The sequence below is a fragment of the Equus przewalskii genome, chromosome 19 (genome assembly GCF_037783145.1).
Source record: "Equus przewalskii isolate Varuska chromosome 19, EquPr2, whole genome shotgun sequence".
NCBI classification, from domain to species: Eukaryota; Metazoa; Chordata; class Mammalia; order Perissodactyla; family Equidae; genus Equus; species Equus przewalskii.
Window position 1 is genome coordinate 55,009,828 of NC_091849.1, and position 17,447 is coordinate 55,027,274.

General features: G+C 40.5%; 1 long non-coding RNA gene and 1 pseudogene across 1 annotated transcript in view; one reads left to right on the forward strand and one right to left on the reverse strand.

Annotated features, from left to right (window-relative positions):
- LOC139077527 (uncharacterized) overlaps window positions 1-17,447 on the forward strand; it is a 218,821-nt gene that overhangs the window by 11,309 nt on the left and 190,065 nt on the right. The window lies entirely within an intron of this gene.
- Window positions 12,663-13,860, reverse strand: LOC139077408 (sentrin-specific protease 6 pseudogene; annotated as a pseudogene).

A 17,447-nucleotide genomic window follows, 5' to 3' on the forward strand; every position in this document is an offset into this window, starting at 1 on the left:
TCTCGTTACAGAATAGCTTAACATGTAAATCAGCCCAGGGGACTTTAGTTCTGTAACTGGGCCAATTTCTTAACCCAAATGAACGAATTCTTTGGTTTAAAGAAAATAAACACAGGGGAGGGGAGCTATTTTTGGGTAAGGAGGCCTTCCTCACACCCCTCACATCAGGTGTATCGCGTAGGTATACTCAGCCTGGCTGAGGGCAATAGAACGTATGTATCGGACATAATTCCTGCTCTCAGGGATCCTGTAGTTTTGTTTGCGAGGTGAAATTCCGCCACAGGAAGCAATCAGAGGGTAAGACAGAATTTAATTAGGCTCCATCTTGAATGGTTCAAGTAATAAGGAAATTACGAGTTGAGGGAGAGGCGAGATCAATGAGGGCTGGTCCGTTCATTCGGGAGGGATGCATGGAGGAGGCGAGGCTTGAGCAGAGTGGGGAGGAAGGGAAAGTCAGTTCCAGGTGGGGTCAAAACACTGAAGAAAAAATTCGAGGAGAAAGTGACACACTTGCTATGTGTTCTAGGAAAACGTACTTTCTGTGCCTGCTCTTCTCCATATATGAAAAGAACAGTTTACAGTTTTGTGTCTTTTAAAAAACCATAACATACAACCACTGGAAAAAAAAAAATCCAAAACATACTCACACAAAGAAACAAAGCCCACCGCGATATTTTCTCATTTGCACTTCACTCCGAGTTTGGGAGCCTGTTTCCCCTGGTGTGGATGTTCCCACAGGCTCCTGCATTCTGAACTTGATTGGATCCCTGCAGTGCAGTGTACCTCAGACTACCTTTTTTAGACCACTTGGAAGTTTTTCGATTTATTCAGCAGAATATATCAGTCTGTCAGCTTTGGAGAGCTGGTGCCTGCAGAAGATATATCTTTCCTCTGCAGGTGGCACTGGCTGCCAATTTTTCTTTGGGGTGAGCTCTTGTTGGGATGAAGCCCTCTCTGGTTTGAGCCACTAGTCACACGTGAGTTCATCTCCTTTTCTGTCTACTGTGCTATCTGGATAATGGCTATACCTGCTGTGTGTGAGTGGAGAGAGGAACCTATTGTGCTATTATTTCTTTGCTTTGTGATTAGCAAATCGCTTTTTGCTTAAACTGGGTCATCCCAGCTCTCTTTTCTGGCCTGAGCAATTTATCTGCCTCTGTCATTTCCTAGATGTTGATATCAATGTCACTTTGCTTCAGATGGTGTCCCTTGAGTCCTTGAAGTTCCTGCTATCTGTCTTCTCTTTGATTGTTCTCCAGCCTCTCTGCAGAATGGCCTCCCTCTCCTCCTGCTGTCTGTCCTCATCACACAAGCAATCTGGTTCAGCTGAACTGCCATGAGCCTTCCCTGCCAGGCTTCGGTGAGGAAGCAGAAAGATTTCCTCTGGGATTGTCAGAGACCTCTAGAAGGTGCCTCCATTGACTCCCGATAGCGCATGACAGAGCCTGAAGGCAAAACATACCCACTGCTGTCAGTTTTACTAAGTGGACTTTATAAGGTGACACTGACATCAAAAGTAATCATGGAGGAAGGAAAGGACTTCTCTTTCGTTTCTGGGTTTTCCTCTTCCACTCTTTCTCTGCTCTTTCTGAATGCCAATTTCCTTTTTCTCTTCTGCACAGCAAGTTACCAGGAGGTTAGTTAATGTTTTAAAAAATTCCACCAAATGAATTATAATTCCAGGCTGAGTTTTGAGACTTACTAAGTTCTAGTAATGGAAAAGTCCAGAAGAGGCTATTGAGCCCCTTTCCCCTATTTCTGGGTCAAGAATCCCAGACAGATGGGTTTTGAGGCTGTTTATAGGTATCTTGTAAAAGAAGCCGCAGGAGGAGAATCTGGCTTCTGGTGGATGGGTCTGTATTTAATAAGTAACAGTAATAATGAGGATTGTACACTATTAATAACACAGTGAAGAAAAGGATTGGAGAATTATGGTAGCTAATGGTCTGAAGAACATTTACTATAAACCTGATTTTATGATACATTTTAGAACAGCACTTTCATCATAAATATTCACTCTCTTGTGACATGTTGCACATAAAGTCTGATCCCAGGGACATTTTTAAAATACCTTTTAAAATTATAGGAGACAATAAGAGATAGCGTTCATGTGTGAGGGACGTTCTCTTAGGTTTTTGCCACCCTTGGAGGAGGAATCCTCAATCAAATTATTTCTACTCAAGATTTACCCTTAGGGAAACTCACAGTAAAGTGAAAAGGTCAACTCACTGAGAATATTTTTAACTTCTATAAAAGGACCAGACATTTGCTCAGGTGGGAAGTGGCTCACAGGTGTCTTGTTTTTAGATTTCATTATAATCATAAGGAGTTTTTGCTATTTCTAAGTTAAAGTGGTTGGTCTTTTAGTCGTACCATCTTGTCTCTTCTCGGCCTCTGCTCACAGGTGATGGCAACGCTTACCCCACTCTTCGTAGGGGGTTCTGATATTAGTGAAAACTCCTTAACCCCACCCCAGGCATGGTGGGCTGGGCTGTAATTTCAAGCACGGCTGCACCTTCCTTAGTTCCTAGGGCATGTTTTAATCTGGGATCGAATAACCATGGCTTCCCTGAAAGCAGAAACAGACAGGAGAACTTACTTGTATTGCAACTCAAAATTGAAAATTGATAAAGCTGAATTTTCTTTTTTTATGAAAAAAATAAATAGAAATTTTAATATTTTCTTCTCAACTCATACGGATTACCTTATATGGGGGGACACCATCTTGGAGACCACTATTTTTGATAATGTAATAGAGTTGATAATCTAAAAAAAACTGTCCCTCCATTTAAGGTGAGTCATTTTATTTTATGGTAGTGAATGTAGAGTAAAGATGAGCATCGTAGTCAAGAAATCCCAGTAGGTCCTCAATAAGGTAGTTATGACTCCTGACAACTATTTAGAATCACCTCATTTAACTCTGTTACTGTTGTGGATTCTGTTGTGGACAATTTTTTAAGGAATTAAGTTCTAATTAAGCTGTTAAAACTCAAATATTCATTTGCTGATGTGTAGTGTTAAACCCATTAAGTAACATTTTTGAGAAATGCTATCAGTCTTTTATGCATCTAATGTGTCCAGATAAAATAAAACGCCTGGGAACTGAGCTCGTGAGCTGCAAGATGGTTCTGATGAAGACACAGCTACGAATGCTCGGAGACTGTGGGAGAGCTGAAACGTTTACGAATGTAATTGATCTTTGAAGACTGGTTCAAGAAAAATGGGCAGAAAAAAGATTAAGGATGTTATTTTGGAGAGAGAAAACATCTAAAACAGAACGTCTGATTACTGCCCTTTGATTTTAGATTGCTAAAAAGACTTGTTTCTTACATAAATTTGTAAGTCACTATTTTATGTAATTATAGGACTAGAATTAATTTCTTTGTAAGCACTTTCTTAAAATCTTAGGGTATAATGTATTTCACTCTGGGAAAGAAAGTGATGGCTTCCTCTAATCCAGGGATATATGTGAGACACTCTGTTTTCTCTATTTCTTTCCTTTAAAGATTTTGCACTTGCCTTCTAACTTTTGAAGCGTAAGTCATAGAAGAAGCAGTGGCTTCTGTGTTATAGAGACACCAAAAGGACCTCCTGATGTTATTTGCAGGAATAATTGATGTTAAAACCATCTTCAAATATGATTTAAGAATTTTTGAGATGTATCTGAACTATTCAAGTTTATTTGTGTGAAAGAGGCTAGCATCAGGAGGTGTAACTTCTTAAGACAGAAGTCTGTTAAATTTTATCCTGTGTCTTTTTTCGTGGCATTGTGTAAAATCAGCAAGTGTATTTGGGAATAAGTACAATGAAGACTCTTTCTCATCCTCAAAAGCTTCTTGATAATGACATTCTCTTCTTTCTGACTTATGTTGTGAGGCTGAAGCATTAAAAACGTTGAATGTATTCCATTCACATACTATCTATCCCTCGGACATCAAGTGGATTTTGAATTCTCTTATAATGTGAGAATCACATCTTTTATTTGTCAAAGTGCTAGTCAGCTTTTGTTCCTTTAGCATTTTAAAAAACTTGTATCAAAATCTATTAATGCTTTCTATGACCTTCCTACAGATGAAAAGGCAATAAAAAATTTTTCCCTAATATCGATTGAAATTATTGCTATGAAAATACTGAGTGAACTACTGTACAATAGGAGCATGTGTTTGACTTTCCAAAAATTAAAGCTTAATTAATAGGCTTATATTGATTATTGATCAGTGGCAAATCTTTAGAAATGTCCCTGAGTTTTCATATTCTGGAAATTGTTTGTAGGGTATTTTATAGCCTCTGTAGAGACTTTTCAATTTTACTGGTAAAAAGCAGTGGTTGCCAAGCATGCTGACCATCAGAATCATGACGGGTGGAGAATAAGCTCTCCAGCCCACCCTCAGAAATTCTGATTCAACGATCTGCCGGTAGGGGTTGGGAGAGCAGGAGTGAGTGTTTTACAACTCTCCCCATGTGATTCTGGTAATAAGCCAGATTTGGATTTAAGTATAGAGGTGGTTAAATTTTCTACTGCAGCAATTAGAAAAGGGAAACAAAAACAGCCTCATGTTTTTAGAAGGGCAGAATTTCAGGCAATTACAGTATCAATACATATAATAGAGGATATTTGCTTCAGTAGGCCGGCTGCTTATTACAATATTCTTGGCAGAAACAGTGTGATTTTGTTCCCAGGTCACAAAGCCTGGCAGACTTAATGAGATGGTCTAAGAAGACAGGCAGGCCCCTCAGAAAGAGAGTCAGCAGAAAGCCCACCCTTTCTAATCCTGGTGGATTGTGGGCAGGAAGACAGAGGGAGAGGAAAGTCCATCAACACGGTGTCTAATTCCCTTTTCCCCATTAAACTTTGATGCGGAGGAGCTTTACTTTGTTTCAACCAAATAGTTGTGAGAAGCAGCCCAGGCATGTTAAAGTGTGTGGCCACCTTCTCTGGACTTTTTAGGGAGGCTGCAGGAATTTGGGAGAAAACCAGCCTGCAGCTCAGTGCCACAGCTTGGCATAACACAAGTGGGATGGCATAAGTCAAAGAGAAGACCAGTTAGATATGTAACAGGAAGTTAAAATTCAAGTTTTGGGACTCACACAAGTAGAAATTACTGTATGTAAAATTCCAAAGTGAGGCGCTAGATTACCATTTACTGAATTTACAAAAGAAATGGAAAATACCAAATTTTATACCTCATAGGCCTCTCATCTAGGGGTCCCTCATCTACTTCAAGACCATAAAAAGATGGAGAAAGTGGACAGAAGGAGATTGTTGAGAAGGGGAGAGGGGTGTGTGTGTGTGTGTGTGTGTGTGTGTGTCTGGTGGGGTTCTATCTCCTCCATTTCAAGCTCGTTTTGGGAGGGGGCTTCAATGGGACCACTCAGAGAGTTTGACATGCATTCCCTGAGCTGGGGTAACACAGAGAACTGTGCCTGTCTGTGACAGCAGGATGGAGGAGGCAGTGTGAGAAGTGGCTAGCACTCCTGGAGTTGGGACAAAGGATGTGAGTGTTTCCCATGGTGGACCATGTGGGAAGGAGATCTTGCCCAGAGTTGGGAGGATGAGGGTCTTTTGCCAGTGAGAGTCCAAATTGAGTGAGCCACGTAAAAGTTAGGGACTCAGGAAGGGCAGTAGTCCATGTGCCAACAGGACAGAAATGGGGGTTCTCAGTGAAGGCAATCTCCAAGGAGCCCATGAGATCACTGGAGGAAGTCAATATTAAACACCTTCCCCAGAAGGCTCCTCACAGACAACGATGGTACCTGCCACTGTCCGTGTCCTTTCCCTTCATTCTTTCTCCCTCTGGGCCCAACCCTGGAGAGTTCTAAATCTTGTTACTATGCTGGTGGAAGAAAAGGCGTAGGATTAAGCACAGAAAGAGAAGGAAGGGCAAAAAGTAGTGGTTGCCAAGCATGGCTGACCATCAGGATCACGGGGGGTGGAGAATAAGATCTCCACTGTTTACCCTCTTTTCCCACTGCAGGTGGCCAGCTCAGGCCCAGCAAGAGGGAGGAGTGGAGATGCTAAAGTCACGTTTTGAGTTTTGATGATCACATAGAATAGCTTAATTTACCAAATTAGAGTGTTTTATAAATTGTAATGACTGAAGGATTGCTTATAAGTGTGAAAGAGTCTTAAATGCAGGAGAAAAGTATTTTCTCTTTTTGGCGAGGAAGATTGGCCCTGAGCTAACATCTGTTGCCAAGCTTCCTCCTCCTTTTGCTTGAAGAAGAATGTTGCTGAGCTAACATCTGTGCCAATCTTCCTCTATTTTGTATGTGGGACACCACCACAGCATGGCTTGATGTGCAGTGTGTAGGTCCGTGCCTGGGATCTGAACCTGCAAACACCTGGGTTGCCAAAGTGGAGCATGGAAACTTAACCACTATGCCACTGGGCTGGCCCCCAAAATTATTTTCTTAATCTAAAAAATGTTTAAAGGAAGGAGGATTAAAAATAAAAGTTTTCATCCCATTGGGTTTGTTCAATATACCAGTTTCAGATAGGCTGGTTATTAAAGGGATCTGGAAATGTCTGTATGCCCTGGGGAGAGATGAGGAGGTCAGAGGGGGCTGACAGGAGGTGGAGTGTAGAGGTGGCAGTATTCTGATACTGTATGCCTGGAGGCAAATGGGTGAGTTCAAGGACTTCAGTGAGGAGAGCCAGCCAGTCATCCCTCCCACCAAAAAATAAAAATAAATGTGATCAAATATTGACCTGAGTAGTCTGAGAACAAGACTGGACCAGTTGCTCTGCAGACATTACCTTTTCCCAACCTCCGATGCCTTGTGTGTCACACCCCTCACCATTCACCTGATGTCATCTAGAAGAGGAGGAGCGGAGGGATGAATGGAATATTGAAGATTTATTGAAGTCATATAGACAGAGACTGAATTACATGAAGAGAGAGCTTAGATTATTAGGTTAAACTAAGGTTACTGCATTGGCCTAAATTTTAGTTTTCCATACTAAATAAATTGCTGGTAGTGGTGGTGTGAGTTACAATTGTGGTTAAGAGGGGTGGTTATGAAAAAGATCAGAACAACATAAAAGGGGAAGAAGTTAGCATAGTGTGCGTGAATTTTTGACTTTTCTCTATTTTTGGCCTATTTTTCTTTTACTGTTTCATTTGAGGAAGAAGATAAATCAGGCAGCTGCTGTGGTACAAGCTGAATGCTCATTTCTTTCACCGATTTTAGGACAGTGTTAGAAATCTTACATTATTGTGTTTCTTGAGGCCGAGGAGAAAGAATCTGATGTGAGGAAGAAGAAACACAGCACTCGATGAGAGTGGGGGAGATGTCACAGAGGGGTTTGTATTTTTATACTGAGCAGTCAAAAATGACCAGTGGGTTCCTTTGAATTAGCTCTGTTTTGACTGGGTCAAGGGCCAAGTGTGTTTAGTTTTTTCAAAGAGAGAGAGAAAGAGACACTGAGAAAAAGAGATTGATTAATTATTCTAGGGGAAATAGTTTTCCTTGATTTTACCTCCAGAAATGGAGGCAAATGTATTGGAGAATGCAAAAATACATGGTTATTGTTAAATCATTCTTAACACTGCCATTTTCAGAACTTTTTTTTTTTTTGAAGAGAAAAAAAGAAGACTGAAAACCTCACTCCACAACAAACAGGAGACTGCCCAACTTCCTGGATCTCCTGAGGGAACCAGGGCATTCAGGTCCTCAGTGACCTCAGAAGTGCTTGCTGCCTTGTACATGGCTGCAGGACGGCAGGCTGTCTGTAAGAGTCATGGGTATGGATTTTTTAGGAAATCAGTCACTTTGGGTGATCAGACTGTGTTACAACAGACAAGGCATGCCCTTTCTCCTGGTTAACCTATTTATTTTCTCCTCCTGTGTTTATTAAAGAGTCTGTTCTCAAGGTGGGGAGGGCAATAGAGGCATATTATTTAGACCTAACAAATGGTTGATCACATAACTCTTTTTCTCCAACACTTTGGTGGAATATTTTTGGTTTTAGCTTTGAGGCTTATTATTATTAAAAGAAAGAAAAGGGAAAAAACTTACCGTCTGAGCTTATTGGGCTCTCACGATCTTGCATCAGTATGTTTCTAAAAACCCATTAAGCATCCTGATTAGTTTGGGAGATGGTGTAAAGATTGTTGCATTACCAGTTACTGCAAGTGAACATTAGATGCAGAGTTTGTCACGGTAAAATGCACCTATCAGAAAATATGGGAAAATTATTATACGCCGCAATGGTTGATTCGGCCTAGGTATTGGACATAATGAGATATCTTTTAAAGGAAAGTATTCAAAAAGACAGATGCTGCAGAAGGGATGGCAGCTCAGCTGTGGTGGATGTGACCACAAAGTACAGTGCTGGATTTCTTAGGGTACACATAGAGAGATTATTTTCCTTACTGAATGGTCACACTTTGCATATGTTGGGAGAGCATCCTTAGTGAGTTAAGAAAAAAAAACAACAACAACATTCTTCTTCTGCATACTGATTGACATGGTATACATTTTTGGGGCTACTTTAATTGGAAGGTTTTATTAACATGTAACAGACAAAATTCATTATGCTCTGAAATAAGGATAATATGATGTGGCCTGAGTCAGGAATGCACGTGTATGTCTTGAAATCTTATTTAAAAAGCTAAAGTGGGTTTTCATTGCAAACTGATTTTTCTGGAGCCGGATCCTGTATGACATGCTCTGTTATGCAACAGCTGCTTATTTCAGCCTCATTTTCTTCTTGCTTGCTTTTCTCCATGGCATCCTTAGGAAGCCCGTTGAGAGGATTTCCGACCAAAAAAAAAAAAAGGACTCAGAAATCCAGCTTCAAAGCAACATTTGTGATCCAACATGCACTGGGATCAGCAGTGATTGGCCCCTAGAACGGGCTCCCAGGCTCTGCCCCCTCTCCCAGGAGCCATGGGTTTTGAATTGAGCAGGATTAAGCAGCGTTAGGAGAATAGAAGCTAGTCCTCCCCCCAGGAATGATGGCCTGGCTCCTCTACTCTGCTACCCTGAAAGGAACATGAGAGCTGTCGTGGTTTATATTTGAGGTTTTGTTTCATACATTTTGGGGGTGGAGGAAGGCCAGCATTGCCCTGAGTTCTGCATAGTTACAGCATGAACTGTGTGTTAGGGGCTCTTTAAATTTAAAATGGGGGTCTTTTCAAAGCAAAGGGCAGATAGGCATCAGTCCTCCCAGATGTTAACAGTGGCAATGTGTTTGTTTTTGAATATATTTGATTTAAGCATGCAGATATTTTAACAATATCTAAAAAATAAATATAGATAATATCTATAAATAATATATGACATTATTTATAAAGAATTTATATGACATATTTATAAAGAAGATGATTAAAAGCTTCTAAATTCTCACCTCATTACATATAAGAATTATGCCAAGTATATCAGGATGAGCATATACTATGATCTTTTTTTTCTTTTTTAAGATTGGCACCTGAGCTAACAACTGTTGCCAATCTTCTTTCTTTTTACTTCTTCTCAAAGTCCCCTAGTACATAGTTGAAGATTCTAATTGTGAGTGCCTCTGGTTGTGCTATGTGGGACACTGCCTGAGTGTGGCCTGATGAATGGTGCCATGTCTGTGCCCGGGATCTGAACCTGTGAAACCCTGGGCTGCCGAAGCAGAGCACGAGAACTTAACCACTCGACCATGAGGTTGGCCCCTACTGTGATCTTAATATTTGAATTGTGACATGATTCCAAAATTATGGACTAGCCATACAAGAATGTCTTGGTGGAATTTCAGCCATAGTGTTGGGAAATATAAGCCTGAAGGTGGATTGAGGTGTTCTCTGGGCCTGAAGATTAGGAGCAGAAATAATGGAGCCAATGGTCCCATTTATTCAATATTTGTTTTATTTTTCAAGGAAAATATGGCTTCTTTAAAATAGTGTTTTTAACTGACTCAAAAAATTTTTTAAGTTCTATAAAAAGTTGCATATCTCTCCCCTCCTCTTCCTTGGATCCCATCTCGCATGCTGTGTTTGCCTGCTCTCTCTGGTAACCGCTGCCATAGGTTTCTTGTGTATTCCCTCGGGGGCAGATTATGTTTCACTAGATGCCACAACAGCTCCCATCCTACCTGCTCGTTTGCAATGTGACTTTGCCACTCCCCCATTAAGAGAGAGAATCCATTTCCCTTCTTGAGTCTGATCTGCCCAGTGTTCTAAGCTTTTACAGGAATTAACTCATTTGAGCTTTACAAGAGCCATATGGGAAGGAACTATCATCACCCCCATTTTATAAATGAGACATCAGGGTTAAAAGCCAAAAGGTGACTTAGAAGAAACACGCATAAACTAGAAATCACAGTAGATACAGGAAGAAATGATAGAAACTTTAATCCACCCACAGCCCATGACAGATCAAGAGGAACACTAATAAACTGGAAGCACTTGAGAAATGTTGGTTATTATTAATATTTCAAATATTTTATTTCTCCTATTTTAATTGTTTTTCTTTTTTTGACTTACATTTTTTAAAATTCTCAAACATAGGATTTTCATTATTTCAAAAATACATTTCCCATTCTCCTTTTATCTTATAATTTTACCATTACTTACTTTCTAAGTCCTTAATTCTATTTCTAAATCTTTTTTTTTTTTTTAAAGATTGGCACCTGAGCTAACGTCTGTTGCTATCTTTCTTCTTTTTTTATTCTTCTCGAGGTGGATGCTTTGGAGTAAATATTAAAAGATAATATCCCTTGTTTTCATCTTTGGAAAAAAGAACAAACCAGAACTAATATTACCCATGGTTAGATTAAGGAGATTAGAGGGCAGAGAAGACTAGGATGAACAGAGGGGCCTTAAGATATATTGGTTACCTGCCGTTATCACAATTCATGATGGTAGCTTAAAGAGAACTTCTCTCATTTCCCGTCAACAGTTTGATAACTTAAAAATGATTTGATACACATGGTGTATTAGAAAATCTGGAAATCACCCTTTAGTGCTTCCTTTGACAAAGATTTCTAGGTAGTATATAAAACAAGACAACGTAAAACAAAATTAAGCAACAAAAAAAGAAACTAGTTAGTGCTTATATAAAACAAAAACGAGATGTGTCCACCTGCAATTTTATGATAATATTTAAATCCTAAAACCCTCTAAAAAAATCTAGTAAAATAAAACTATGTGAAAAGCACCATCAGACTGAGCAATAAGAATAGATTTTGAAATATAATTGCTTGAGGTAGAATTCTGGGGAGTGAGGCAGAGGACTGGTGGATGTGTGACACGTTTATATTTGCCAGCTTTGCAAAGGCAGATCACCTGCCTTGAATTTTGGACTGAACTGTTTCCCTGTGCCTCCTCACATGCTGCAGTTGATTTAAGAGTTTAAGATATTTGTGGAAGGTTTTATGCCTTTTGAATTGTTCAAAAACTTCACATGGTGTGTTCTAATCCTTTTCAATTTCTTTGTTTATTAATGCCAGAATTTACCTAAATATAGTCCACCCTTGTGTTTTTTAAAGGAAAAATGACAGACCTGTTTGTGCGTATTAAATTCCTTTAACAATACAGGCCATGTCCCTCTTGGTAAATTGCAAATTTGATTTCCTATGTTAATGTCCCTGCTAAGAAACAAGCAAGATGTAAGCATGGCCAGTCCGTTATTGACTTATCATCCTCTGCATCACCTTTAGAAACATGTCTTCACAATAATATAAGATTGTTTGCAATTTTGACATTGTGGACAACAATTAAGTGACCTTTAATTTGTGGGCAGACTTGATTATGAGCAAAACTAAATTGATATCTCCCCCAGTTATTCACGTTTATATTAAATTGTGCCTTAAATATTATGGTGAGAGTTGGAGTTATTAGTAATGATCTTTTGGTTAATCAGTTAACAATTGCTTTTGTGCAAAAAAGAGGGACGGAGTTCTGATTCTCCTTCTAAAAAATTTGTGCCATAGAATCTTTTTTTTTTTAAGGATTTTATGTTTTTCCTTTTTCTCCCCAAAGTCCCCTGGTACATAGTTGTATATTCTTCGTTGTGGGTCCTTCTAGTTGTGGCATAGTGGGATGCTGCCTCAGCTTGGTTTGATGAGCAGTACCATGTCCCCGCGCCCACGATTCAAACCAATGAAACACTGGGCTGCCTGCAGCGGAGCGCGCAAACTCAACCACTCGGCCACGGGGCCAGCCCCTGTACCATAGTATCTTGATAGCTGTTTTTGATTGGCTAGCAGCATAGCATCATATAAAACAATAAACATCTGATGATGACAGTGACGGTGAAAATCTTTTTGGCACTTAAAATTTTTATTGAAGGAAATGGATGAAATCATACTTTTGTACTTGCTCAACAAATTATTACCTAATCCAGAGTAGTAACAATATTTTTTAAAAGGCTTAAAACACTGTGACAATAATAACATAATAGGCTAGCACTTATTGAACACTTCACACGCACCAGGGACTTTTCCTAGGGCTTGACATATATTATCTCACTTAATTCTCACAACAAACCTTTTAGATAGATGACATCATTCTCACTTTTCAAATGAGGAAGCATGGTAGAGAAATTTGAACTTCTCAAATGTCTCAATAAGTGGCAGTGTTAGAATTCAAAACCCAGACATTTTGACACCAGAAAGCAAATATATACAATATTAGAAAGCTCAAGACTTGCTAAAAGCTTAGTGGAAGATTAATTTACTTTAAATGAAAATCTGTGAGAATATCATTAAGAAATTCTTGCACTCTTTTTTATGATGAGGCAGTGCAGGTCCTTGTTGGCACCAGCCTCCTGTAGTTGGAGGTGCTTGATATATTATCAATTTTCTTTTACAGGGCCAATGGAAATGGTGAGGCGCTCTCTCATTTCTTCCTCATCAAAAGGCTGGAATGCTGGTTTGTTTCAAAGTTGTATTTTAGATAAAATTTTGTTTTCTTTTTGCACACACCTTCCTTTGATGCTCCCTTCAGAGGCAACACATCTGCTACTGGCTTCTTCAAAGGGAATTTTCACAGAAAAATTAGAAACTTTCTTCCTTATATCAACATTATTAATAATAATTTCAAATGTGTTTGTGAGAGGATCAAGGCCAGTTTGAAAGATCAAAATAATATATCGTCCTTCCAGAATTGTTAACTTGTTTATTCCTTTGCAATTATTCCAAACTCTATCCTTATTCTTTGCAGGCCTATTCTCAGCCTTTGATAAACTGCTGGTACCATCTCTAGAAATACTACAGGTAGTTTTCAGACATGACACCATTCACATTTAGTTAGGCCAGCGGTGTTTAAAGTCATGCCTACAGGATCCTTTTCCAGTTCTTCTAGCTGTATCTTGATAAAATGTCAGCAAAATTTATAGGCTCTGTTTATAGCCAGAAGAGTGCTCCTATTGGTCTACTTCCGTAGTTTAGAATCACACCTTCAAAGGATCTTCTTGCAGCCTAAAGATATCAGCTCAACTGATACTTCCTGAGATACCGCTTTATGACATTGTAGAAGTGTGCTGGTAATAGAATTATCAAACTGGTAATTTCATTCTTGCTTTCCTCTGTAAGGTAACTGTGTCTTTCCTCTGAATCTCCTGGAATGCATCTTAGTTCGTGCTCTCCCCTGCAGGTCCCTTCATTTAGTGCGGCTTCTGCTTTTCCAGAGGGTGGCGCTTGGGAAGAACGTCTGAATCATCTACTTCAGGAGATAGGTTTTCTCTTCCGTTAGTCCTGTTGTCATCATCATCATCATCATCGCTGGACAAAATGGCTGGATCATTTAAGTCCAACAGACTTTTAAAGCAGGAGACAAAGGAGACTAATAGGTACCACAGGGGCATTTCTGTTGTACTTTCCTCTTGATTCAGGCTTCCGTCGTGATTCAGACTGTTTTCTTTCTTAAACATACAACCAATTGGGGCCAACTTAATCTTACAGGATTCATTTCAATTGTTTATAGACACGAGGTGAGTATTTTCTCCTTTGAGCTGCTGCTTTTTCTCGTATCTGTCCACTAGCATGAGGAAAACATCCTCCATGAACGTTGCAGAAAATAACGCTGCAATTTGTGTATTTTCACTTAATTTCTAATCATTGCCCAACGCGTGAAGCCTAATTAGGTGACCCTCCAAAGTTTTAAAACTGCCGGTCTCGTGTCGTCTTGCATATGTCTTCAAAATGCAATCACCAGAACTGCTAACAACAATTTTGGATGACAACTTGACTGCCAGACAAGTCGTTTCCTGGCGTGGCCCGGCTCGTGCTGGCCGCCATCCCTGCCTGCTGCTTCCCTCCTCGTGCGCGGCCCAGACCCCGTGGCCTCGCCCGGACCAGGGCCAGGACCAGGGCCCGCCGCAGACGGCAGCCCCGCGAGCTTGGGCCTCCTCCGGCCTCAGGCCTCCGCGACCCTCAGGCACGTTCGCTCCTGGCCGGCCTGCCGCAGAGGCCGCGCGCCCATCCCCCGGGGGGGACTGCATCAAGCGGGCCACGGGGACAGGTGCGGCTCCTCTGCCACCGCCTCCCGTGATCGCTGCAGCGGCTGTGTCCTTAATAGAAGCCCGAATCTGCCCTATAATTATTACCAAGAGGAAGCGATGTAGGTTTGTTATGCTCAAACTGAGGCTGTCCTTTGTGATCATTGCTCACTTTTAACCGGCTTATGTTTAACCTTCCTGCCCTTGTAGCCACTTAGTCCACTCGGTCAGGTTTGCACTTAGGGATCAGTTCATCTTGGAAGAAACAACAATAAATGGTGCTGCTCAACAAGGCCACTCCTAGACCCATTACTGAGAGGCCCCTGGCACGAGCCTTGTGCCTGAGGACCTATCACAAACTCATAAAAACACATTCATAAGCACACGAGCTCAGCCCTGGCACAGTGGATGTAACTCCAGCCAAGCACTTTTGTTACTCGCACTTTAAGCCCCAGGGAAATGCTTCTCTGTGACTCTTGTCCACCATCTTGGATTGAAAGGCAATTGAATCCCAGGGCCATGGGGGTTGTGGATTATGCTGCTGCCAGGACAGGAGATACACGCTGCTTTGGAGTGCAGGAGGATTTGTGTGGCAGTCACTTAGGAAAGAGAAAGACAAATTAATTAGTTTGTCTAAGCCACCATCTTTTCTTGACTACTTTGCAATAGTCTCATCTACTCCTTCCATTTTTGGCGCTTTTTAATCCATCCTCCAAATCTTTGTAAGTGTAACTCCAACCCTATCACTTATCTAATTAAAACTCTTGAATGGCTTCAGGTTCTTCTTTACACCCCTGGCCCATGTCTCCTTGTCGCGTGGTATGTCTGCGTCTTCAGGGACATTATGTTTCTGCAGATCAGCCTTCTCCTTGTGCCGGGAGAAACCCAAGCTCCTTCGCACTTTAGGACCTTGCACATACATCCTGTTCCTTCTTCCTTGAAATGCTTTCCACCCAACTCCTCCGCTTCACTGAACGAACTCCTTCCTATCTTTAGGTCTTACTTTAAAGCTCAGCTCCATAGGGAAGGCCACTCTGACATCCTAGTCCAGGTTAGGTTTCTTTAAAACACTTTCATAGACTCTTAATCACTCTTAAGACTGTTTCCTTCATAGGACTTATTACAATTTTAATTGTGTAACATTTTATCCCAATAGTTTTCTAGTGTATTTCTTCCCTATAAATTGATTCTTTCAAGTGTATCTACAGTCTGTAGACTGATGTCTGGCACAAAGAATGCACTTGGTTTTTCTTGGCCAGGACAACTTTAATTGTGTTGCTTAATAATGCCACTCTTAGGTCTATGGCCTAGAGAAATGAATGAACGAAGAATGCCACTAACCGATTGCGTGATCTCTGGCATGTCGATTGTGTGATCTCTGGCATGTCTGGGTCTCAGTCACTTCATATTTTAATTGAAGATGATAATTCCTATAAAATAGCTGCTTTATGGAATTGTTAGAAAAACATTTGAAGTTACACCACCCCCCAAATACAGATATTTTCATCAATGATAAATGTTTATGTCTGTACTGTCAAATATATAGGTATAGCTATAGTTTGGAATGAGTGTATATATATATGAGTATATATGTATATCAGTTAGGGTGAAGTATCAGTAAACTGGACTCAAGTGGGTTTAAAAAATACCAGGATGATTACCTCCCTTAGCAAGAAGTCCAGTGGCAGGGCAAGCTGGAGGTACAAGTAGTCATGACTTGGACTCTGCCTCTGTCATTCTCTCTGTTTCAGCTTCCTCTGTGGGTAAAGCTTGCTTTCAGACCCACAGCATGATGGCTATAGCAATTCTTGACATAATATTCAGAGACAACCACATCCAGAGAAAGAATATCTATTTCTGTAAGTCTTGGAAAGGGGAGAAGACTTTCCCAGATGTCCTACAGCCCAGGAGACTTTCTCTCCTGTTAGAATTGCATCAAATTCCTGTCTTAAACCAACCCTGGGCAAGGGAATAGGACTGTCATGCTTGGCATCATCCAAACAGGCTTCAACTTTTTGGTTGCTAGTGGTGCCACCCTCTCCTGAGTCATGTGGATCTGTAGAGAAGGGTGGATAATAGAACAACATTGTAATTGTTTCCAGAAGGAAGGAGGAGGGTTGAGGGCATGGATGTTGGGTAGGCAACCAACAGTGTCTGCTACATAATATGTCAGATATATACATTTAAAATTATTTTTCTTATTCATAGAGTTCAGAAGATTTTTAGGTCACGTAGGCAGTGTGGAAAGATGAAATATGGTAATGTCATGTAACATTTTAGAGTACAGAGTATTAGGATTACTAGCAAATGATATCATTAGCAAGCCAGCCCATGCTGGTATGCAGCAGTGAAGAAGGTTTCTCTGCTGTGTAGGTAAAAGTCATATCTGATTATAAGGTAGAGGGAAATATAAAATAAAGGGTGCCATAAGCAGTGACAACTGTCAGGGATGACATGCATATTCTCCATCCCCTCCCATGCTCATTGCAGACATAGCTAATTGATCACCGCGGACTCCTTGCTGAGTGTGGACATGGTTTGGAGTCCTTTTCAGACAGCTCCTGACTATCAACTGGAGTAGATTCTTCAAAGAAAGCCTATCCACCATCTATGACATAGACGTGTTACAGAACTAATTTTTTATACCAAGAGCAGAACAGGCATATATGAAGCAGAATGAAATCATTTCAAATTAAAATCAGTAAAGATATGGGCCGAAAGCAGAGGAAATAGAAATATGAGTAGTAGTTTTATGCAACCGTGGCTTTTGGTTGAGTGGCCTTTGAATCAGGCCCTGCAGGATGCAGAGATTTTGTTGATGAGTGGATGAAAAGGGAAGAAAAAGAAGAGACAGGCAGGGTATTAGCAAGGACAGGTAGGCAATAGCATCAATAAATATTTTGTTAAAATATTGAGATGAAAATGTGTGTCCCCAGCCTTCTCTTCTCTGTGCCCTTTTCCTTCATTCTTTGGCACTTTGTCCTCATTCTGTTTGCCCTCAGTCAAATCCCCATGTCAGC